Source organism: Numenius arquata, chromosome W, assembly GCF_964106895.1.
Source record: "Numenius arquata chromosome W, bNumArq3.hap1.1, whole genome shotgun sequence".
Taxonomy (NCBI): Eukaryota; Metazoa; Chordata; class Aves; order Charadriiformes; family Scolopacidae; genus Numenius; species Numenius arquata.
In genome coordinates, this window is record NC_133615.1 from 11,740,017 (window position 1) to 11,748,460 (window position 8,444).

Consider the following 8,444-nt stretch of genomic DNA (forward strand, 5'->3'; position numbering starts at 1 on the left):
TTGGGGGTGTCCCCGCTGACTGCAGGGGGGGTCAGACTAGATGACCTTTGAAGGTCCCTTCCAGCCCAGATGATTCTATGATTCTATGATTCTATATGTTTTTCCATCAGGCTCTAAAAATGTTAGTTCGACAGTTTGACATTCCATTATCTGACACTAAAGGAATTGTTCAAGCTTGCCCTGACTGTCAAGGACAAGTGCCTGGGGTGGGCTTAGGAGTCAACCCCCGGGGCCTACGGCCATTACAGCTTTGGCAGATGGATGTTACCCATGTACCCAGTTTTGGTCATTTGAAATATGTACATGTTACAGTGGATACCTTTTCTCAGATAATGAAGATAATGGTCCTGCTTATACTTCGCAGGCCTTGCAGCGATTTATGAACCTCTGGGGAGTTAAACATGTTACAGGTATTCCTCATTCCCCTACAGGACAGGCGATTGTAGAACGCGTGCATCAAGTAATCAAACAGTTACTGTTAAAACAAAAAGGGGGAGAAGAAGAGAATTTGTCTCCTGTAGCACGAATACAGAAGGTAATATATGTGATGAATTTTTTACGGTTAGTGGGAACAGACACTGAGCCCCCCGCAGTGATTCACAGCCAAGCTTTGGGCTTGGGACATAAAGAACAGAACCGAGGTATTTTGGTCCAGTATAAAGACCCTGAAACTGGAGTATGGAAAGGTCCCGCTGAACTGCAATATATTGGCCGAGGGTATGTTTGTATCATTACAGAAAGAGGTCCTTGTTGGATTCCAGCCAGATGGATCAGGCCACGGAATGGTCTGGCTGAAGACCCGGTCGTCCAGGAGCAAGACAAGGAATAGCTAGCCAACCGCATCGTGGATCGACGTGCGATCACCTATGTTGACTGTTTGAAATGTGAACTTTGGGTGCTTTGTACTTGTGAAACATGGTAAACGACGATATCCGTGTGCGTGGCTGGCGAGTCGATGGTGTGGTGTGTGTTTCCAAAATCAGTTCGCAAGGTATTGCAGGCTGTGCATACTGCTGTTTCTGTAGGCTGGTAACATGGCCTTTTGGATGTTAATCTTGTGTTTTGGTCTTCTTTATGAAGGAGTGGGAAGTATCTTTGACATTTCACCGAGACAGAATATGTGGATAACATGGGCCAACCAGACGGGCCAAGAGGCTTTTTGCCTGTCAATGGCTACGTCTTCTGATCCTTTTCGAACATGCTTGATCGGTTTTCCATATATGCGCTTAAAAGATTTTGAAGGTTATGTTAGCAATAGTAGTCTATTAAACGAGAGTTTAGTGAATGATGCTCAAGCTAATGACACTTGTTATAGCCTTTCAATTTAATCTTACCTCGGATATCATTAGTGCATTATTGACACATGTAGATAGTGTTAGGCATGCTGTATTGCAAAATCGCGCTGCTATTAATTTTTTTTCTGCTTTTAGTGCAAAGTCATGGCTGTGAGGAATTTGACAGTATGTGTTGTATGAACCTTTCTGACCATTTGACTTTGATTCATAAGCAATGAGATCAGCTCAGAGCTAATATGCACAACTTAACCAAGGATCGCTCATGGCTTGACGAATTATTTTGAGGGATGAGGATTAACAGGATGGTTAAAAGGGATCCTAAAACAAGGGCTATTGATTCTTCTTATAGTGCTGATAATTTTGATACTTGTGCCATGTATAATATCTTGTGTAAAGCGATCGATACAGAAATCTTTAGAAGAAGTTTGGGCCGCCAAACTAAAACAAAAAGGGGGAATTGTGGGAAACTTTTTGGAAAGCAACGGACACGTTGAACTGATGAGCTTATGAACTTTGTGTAACAGAAGAGATACCAAAATACAGAACAAGCTAGTACAGTCTGAAGGTCAACATGAAGGAGGAAATCACACGCTGATACTGAAACTGCTGCTACTCCTCAACAGATGCTGAATGTATATTAGTAAAAGATTGACCTGGCATAAACAGTAACAAAGTGTAGATGATAAGTTACAGCTGTGTTTAACCAATAATAGTTTGTGTGTATAAGTTGAGAAGCCAATGAGCACAGAGCACGGAGCTAACCCACGTTGTAGTAAAGTATATAATGGTTTAAGTATTTTAATTAAACGGTTTTCAGCACGATCATATTGGTCTGCGTCTGACTCCCACTGCAGAATTCTCCACTGGTTTTAGAGACAGACTGGTGACTATAAACAGGGACAATAAGAATAACAACAGAGGATTGTCTTAACAAAGAAGGTTGGAGAAGGGAAAAGTTTAAGGGACTTTTCTGAGGTGAGAAGAACAGGGCAATGTATCACAGAATCACAGAATCTTAGTGGTTGGAAGGGACCTTTGAGATCATCGAGTCCATCATGTGAGCACTCAGCCAGATAATCAACTGGCACAATTCAAATCAATCCTTAAACTTGAAGTTATGGAGCAAAATGGAAGTTAAAGCCAGTTTTTTTCCTTTTCACTTCAGTTACAGTCAAATGTAAATTGACTGAGGATCTAACCCAAGACTTCTATTCAGCAACTGTACTGGGTCTAATCCTGATTCATGAGCCCAGATTATCTCTTTTCCTATCTGCAGAGCACAATTTATACACACAGAAACTTGTATTAGTACTTCAGTACTAACAGAGGCACACAGACTCGCAGGTTTTTAATGAATTGATACTGGGATTCTAGCAGAGGTGTCACAGATTTGTTCATGGAATCTGTCAAATGTCCTGACAAATCCCTCCTAGTGAAAGCTCAGAATAAGACAGGCCTGCCTTGGTCAGGAATCTAGAGCATATTCAAAGGGCAGATATCAGTGAGACTAGTATTTTCTTAAGGTATCCCATATAAGCAAAGCACAGAACATGCAAGAAAACATAACTACTGGGAAGTGCTAGCATTTTCCTCTCTCTCTTACCATAGAACAGAGGAGAAAAAGAAAAAGTTCAGTGGGCACAGTATGTCTCTCGACCCTTGCAAAAAAGCACCAACCTCAGCTTCAAACAAAGCACCAAAGTCCTACCTGTCTTTAGCAGCTGTGTCTCCAGTTTGAGGCTACTCAGAAAATTCTATGGGAGAAACAAAGAGAAGGATCAGAAGACATGGCAGATAAAAGGGCTCTGGACTCTCAGATCAAAACTCAGATCTGGTGAAACATTGATAAAAGGCATGTCAGTGGTATCTTGTAGAGTTCATCTGCTGTTTGACTCTTGCAACTTTTTCTATGGATAGTGTGTCTTATAATCTCCCAAATATCTCCCAACATATGGCATCAAACAAAATGTACAGTTCTAATTTCTTAGAACAATACTCTATTTACAGAGCAAAGCATCCAGACTGTACTACTGACACTACCATAATCAGACTATAGAGGTACCTGCAACAGATAAGTAGACAGAGTAACCTGTTCAAATTTGACAGTCTCCAAATAGGAGCTCAAACAGGAGTCTGCATTCTGCCATTGCATTTTCTGATTTTTGAAGCCTTATGGGCAACTAAAAATATATATATTTGGTGTTTTGAAACCCTTACTTTCACATGAGTATGATTCTATGAGTACTTTTTCTACTAGGTTATGATCAGTACTAATAAGATCTTATTACATCTGAATGTTATGGTTTGAGAAAACCCATAACAATTTATTGTCATTTAGACAATTATTCTATCACCCAATGACCCCTCCCCACCCAGAAAGGGGAATCGGGGAAAGCAAGGAAACACGAGGGTTGAAATATAAATAGATTTAGTAGGATAAGACTAAATAATTAACAATAATACTAAAGAATCAATATTAATCCCAATACTGATATAAGATATACAAGAATTATACTCAGCCAATGATATCAGTAGGAAGCTGTGCACTCCCAGCAGTGGACAACAAATGTCAGACACTGCGAGCGTAATGGCTTTGGGAGGAAAGGAAGGCCTCAGGGGTCTGGCACTGGGGTGAGGAGTTCTCTGGACCGCCGACATCAAGGGAGAGAGAGCTACGCAGCAAACTTTTCTAATTTATATTGAATGTGACGTTCATGGTATGAAATACTCCTGTTGGCCAGCCTGGGTCAAATGCCCAGGCCTTGCTCCTCCTTGTCCCTGCACCTGACACGGCTCCAAAACACTGAGACCTTGAATCCCGTATAGCCTGGCTGGCTATAAAGTAAATATTTTCCTGAATTCAGACACCAGAGCCTTCTAAAAGTGCAGTTTTCCTCAGCATTAGAAGAAAAGTTAGTCCTGTGTCGCTCAACCCAGGACATTTCACCCCTTATTTCATACCATATATATGTCACACTCCAGTTACTGTTATATTTATCTTCTAATATAGAATCATAGAATATATATATTATATATATACACACACACACACAAATATAATCCTCTAAAGCGATGAACTATTCCTCTAAAAGGTCCATTGAATTTCTTTAGTCTAAAACTGTGAGTTCCATTTATCATAACAGTCTTTTAGGGTAGAAACAAGTGATGTGGCATTCACTCAGTTGTCAGATCAGGATCAGGCCTCAATACAGGATCACAGATGGCTGGAGTTGGGCGCATCAATATAACGTGTTGTGCTCATGGCTAGCATGTTCCCTGTCGCTGAATGCCGTTCGACAAAGCTCACTCTGGTTTCATTACCACTATGTTATCCTGAAAAACACTTATTGAACACTGTTAGTATTATGTAACAATTGACACCGTTCCATTTAAATTAAGGATTCTCTCCAAAATCAAATCTAGTAAAGGCACACATCGAACTTCTCCATTCTCCTGCATCACCCACTAGGTATGCCCTGGTCGTTCAGCAAAAGCAACCCCACCAGTGGGTTTGCCTTTACCTGAAACCGGGGTAACCCAGACTGTTTTCCCCAACATATTCTTTATATGTGCCACAGGGACCTTATCCCCTTCTACAGTAGGTAAGAGCTCTGAGTGAGCAGGACCAGCTCGGCTGACAGTTCCCCTGGTGTTGACTAACCAGGTGGCTTTTGCTAAATGCTCATCCCACTTTTTAAATGTTCCAGCACTCATTGCTTTCAGGGTAGTCTTCAGTAGTCCATTGCATCGTTCTACTTTCCCAGCAGCTGGTGCGTGATAGGGGATGTGATATATCCTCTCGATACCATGCTCTTTAGCCCAGGCGTCCATAAGACTATTTTGGAAATGAGTCCCATTGTCTGACTCCATTCTCTGGAGTACCATGTCGCCACAAGACTTGTCTTTCAAGGCCTAAAATAGTGTTACGGACAGTGGCATGAGACAAAGGGTATGTTTCCAGCCATCCAGTGGTTGTTTCCACCATTGTAAGCACATAGCGTTTTCCCTGGCAGGTTTGTGGAAGGGCAATACAGTCAATTTGCCAAACCTCTCCATACTTATACTTCAGCCACCGTTCTTCGTGCCACAAAGGTTTTGATCGTTTGGCTTGCTTAATTTCAGCACATGTTTCTGTCGCAGTGTAGCGATTAACTTCACTTGTAAGAGAGAAGTAGTGAAATATTTATTAAGGTGAAACAGTGATTTAACAAAGTTAGTAGTAAATGCAGCAGTGTTTTATGAGATTCGATGGCAAGGTACACTTGATTATTTACTGCATAGAGGACAGTCAGACAAGCTGTCAGGGAGACCCTCCCATTGAGTCACGAGGTTCAGAAAGGACCCCCTTGCTTTCTAAACTCCTTCTCAGAGAGGAGTCTAGGTGCAGCTGGATCCAATCCTAGTCCCAGACTTGGTCAACGGTTTATGTCTAAAGGATTATATATGTGCAATCAACCCTTTATATTACTTAGCTAAGATTTCAAAGTTTAGCATGCTATTGGTCACTTACCGAGAATCTGTTGCGGCAAGGAATCTCTCAATCTCGAGGAGTAGCGTAACCTTAAGCGAGCATCCCCACTCAAGGGGAGATCCTGGCATGCGGCCTGCTGCCATGCAGGAGAGCTCAAAGGGCTCTTGGGCTGTCCGCTATTTATACAGTAAGATAATTGACCTATAGTCATATTCTCATGGGAACAAAATATCTAGGTTCCCACTCCAGACAGTGTTTTGGCTGTGTTGGCAGCCATCCCCCAAAGTCCAGGTGCAACTCATCACAACTCCCACTGATGGTTATGGCTTGAGCAGGAGCCGGGGGGGGGGGAAGGGGGAAAAAGGGGGAGAGCACACTGCCACACTCCACCCCATGACTATAGTCAATTCATCTTACCTTCACAGAGTGGTGGTGAGGTCACCTCTTGCCTCTGTGCCATAAATAGTATATTGATAGTTTGTGCGCTTAGAGGTCCACGGTAAGTAGACAGTAAAGCAATGCAGTTTGTTTTTTGTTAATTTGTATGTTTTGGGTGGTTGAAGTTGGGTTATTTGTTTGGTCAAGTACCAGACCTTTATATACAACATAACTATAAGCAACAAACATGTTAAAATTAAAACCAACAAAATCACAACTGGGTGAAGCATACGATTAAACACTCCTGTTGGTGAACATCCAAGAAGAATTTCCCACCAATGGTGTTCTCCATCCTTCTTCTTTCTTTCAAAGACATGATGTATCTCTTCTGTATCATGCTGAACAGTGATTAGAGTTTTGTGTCCATTGTTTCGGATTAATTCTAGCAGCTCTCACAGGTCATCATGTTGTAGTAGTTTCTTCACCAATGTAATATTCATTCCAATGGGTGTAGGCAACAAATCTCGAATCAATGTATAATTAGATTGTAGCCATTGATAAGACGTAGCAGGAGCTGAATAATTGAAGTCACATCCCATAACTTTACTAAAGTTACAAACACAAACATTTGAGTGATTACTTGTATCTATGGTAAGGTTATCTACGAATATAGTACCACAAAGGGTTCTCATACAAACACATCCTTTTCCAAGATATACAAGTACAGTTTCAGGGTTTTCATCGAGATGTATTTCAAAATGACAAACATTCTGTTCAGTGTCAAGACAAATGTCTTGGGCTTTGATGGTGTTACTCTCACAAATAAATCCTTGTTGTTCCTGTACAACACATGCATTAACATCAACGGTCTGCCATTTGTCCCCATTCCATTGGGCCCATACTCTGTGTTCTAATGGATAGGGTATAGTTCCATTGTGATTTAATCCTAGTGCAGTGATTTGGTATATGGTGTGTACCGAAGCATCGCGCATTGTTAGGACAAAAGCTGTAGCCTTACTGTTGATGGGGTCATAAGTAAAATTGACTAAATGCCACCAGGATTGGAATTGCCTTTCAAATTCAGTTGCATTGTCCCAGATTACCTTTCGAATTTCAGTGGGTAAGGTACCTTCACCTTCTCGTATAATTGCTGCTATCGTAGATTACATCCACAATTGAGCTTGGATACAACTGAGAGCTAGAGAAACATTGGTTTGGGCTACACCAAGTGCATCCACAATCAATTGGTGATCCCTCTTATTAATTCTTTTCCACTGAGGCAATACATCAGATAAGAGCCATTGGTTAGATCCCAGTGCTAATAGAGAAGATCGCAATGGGTGTTCCAATTTGTTTAAATCACTTGTTGTTGTGCTCAGTTTATTTGCAAGTACTTCAGCGTCTATACTATTTAAGACTCCTAATCCTGTCCCTATGATACCGGTCACATCTCTCTTTGTTCGTGTGGGACGAGGCCTGAAGAGCAGAACCCCGAGTACTGCTCAATTAACAAGCGGGGACATGTTGGAAGTTGTAGGCCATAAACCATGGGAAACTGAGGGTGGTCCTGACCATAAAAGGGTTAGACAAGGACCTGAAAACAGGTACTTGACAAATGTTGCAACACTGAGATAAGCAAGTTCCTGGCGCCCTGCCTAAAAAGGCCTTAAGAACTGTGTCTTCAAGATAAGATAACTGTGTCCTCAAGATAAGATATGGTTGATGGTGTGATAGTATATCACTGACCAATCAGATGCAGCCGCGTGAGCAGTGTATGTTCAAAAGGACCAATCTGTTTAAAACACGCAGCCAATGTAAGCATATATAAAGGAATGATGGTATACAATAAATGGACATTCTGCTTGCATCAAGCTGTGTCCCGTCTCTCAATCACCGCAGTTCGTCTTGGAGAGGTGAGTGTTTGCCCATGTAACCATGCTAACCATCCTGCATAGGATGTACTCAGGAATGACGAACAGGCCGGTTTGATGGTAGAGATGTTCATTTGCATCAGTAATTCTACTTGTGCATGATGGATTAAATAACACTCGTTGTTGGCCTGTATTTTTGATCACATCTGGTCCAATTTCGGAAATTTGTGTGGATAGAGTTTTCTCATCCTTTACAATCTGTGTGTATGTTGTCGTATGAGGCTCGGTAATGTCAATTTTGAATTTAAATGATAGTCCCACACTATGGTGAGCCCAGAGACAGACTACAAAAACAGGTTGTACTAGGGTAAAACTGTACCAACAGTCCAATTTTTCAGAGGCACAACGTTTCATACTGTTGATTATTGG

At 41.5% G+C, this 8,444-nt stretch overlaps 1 pseudogene; it reads right to left on the minus strand.

Moving 5' to 3' along the window:
- Positions 1-1,709: 1,709 nt before the first annotated feature.
- LOC141476763 (uncharacterized) lies at positions 1,710-8,149 on the minus strand (annotated as a pseudogene).
- Between the last annotated feature and the right edge of the window lie 295 nt (positions 8,150-8,444).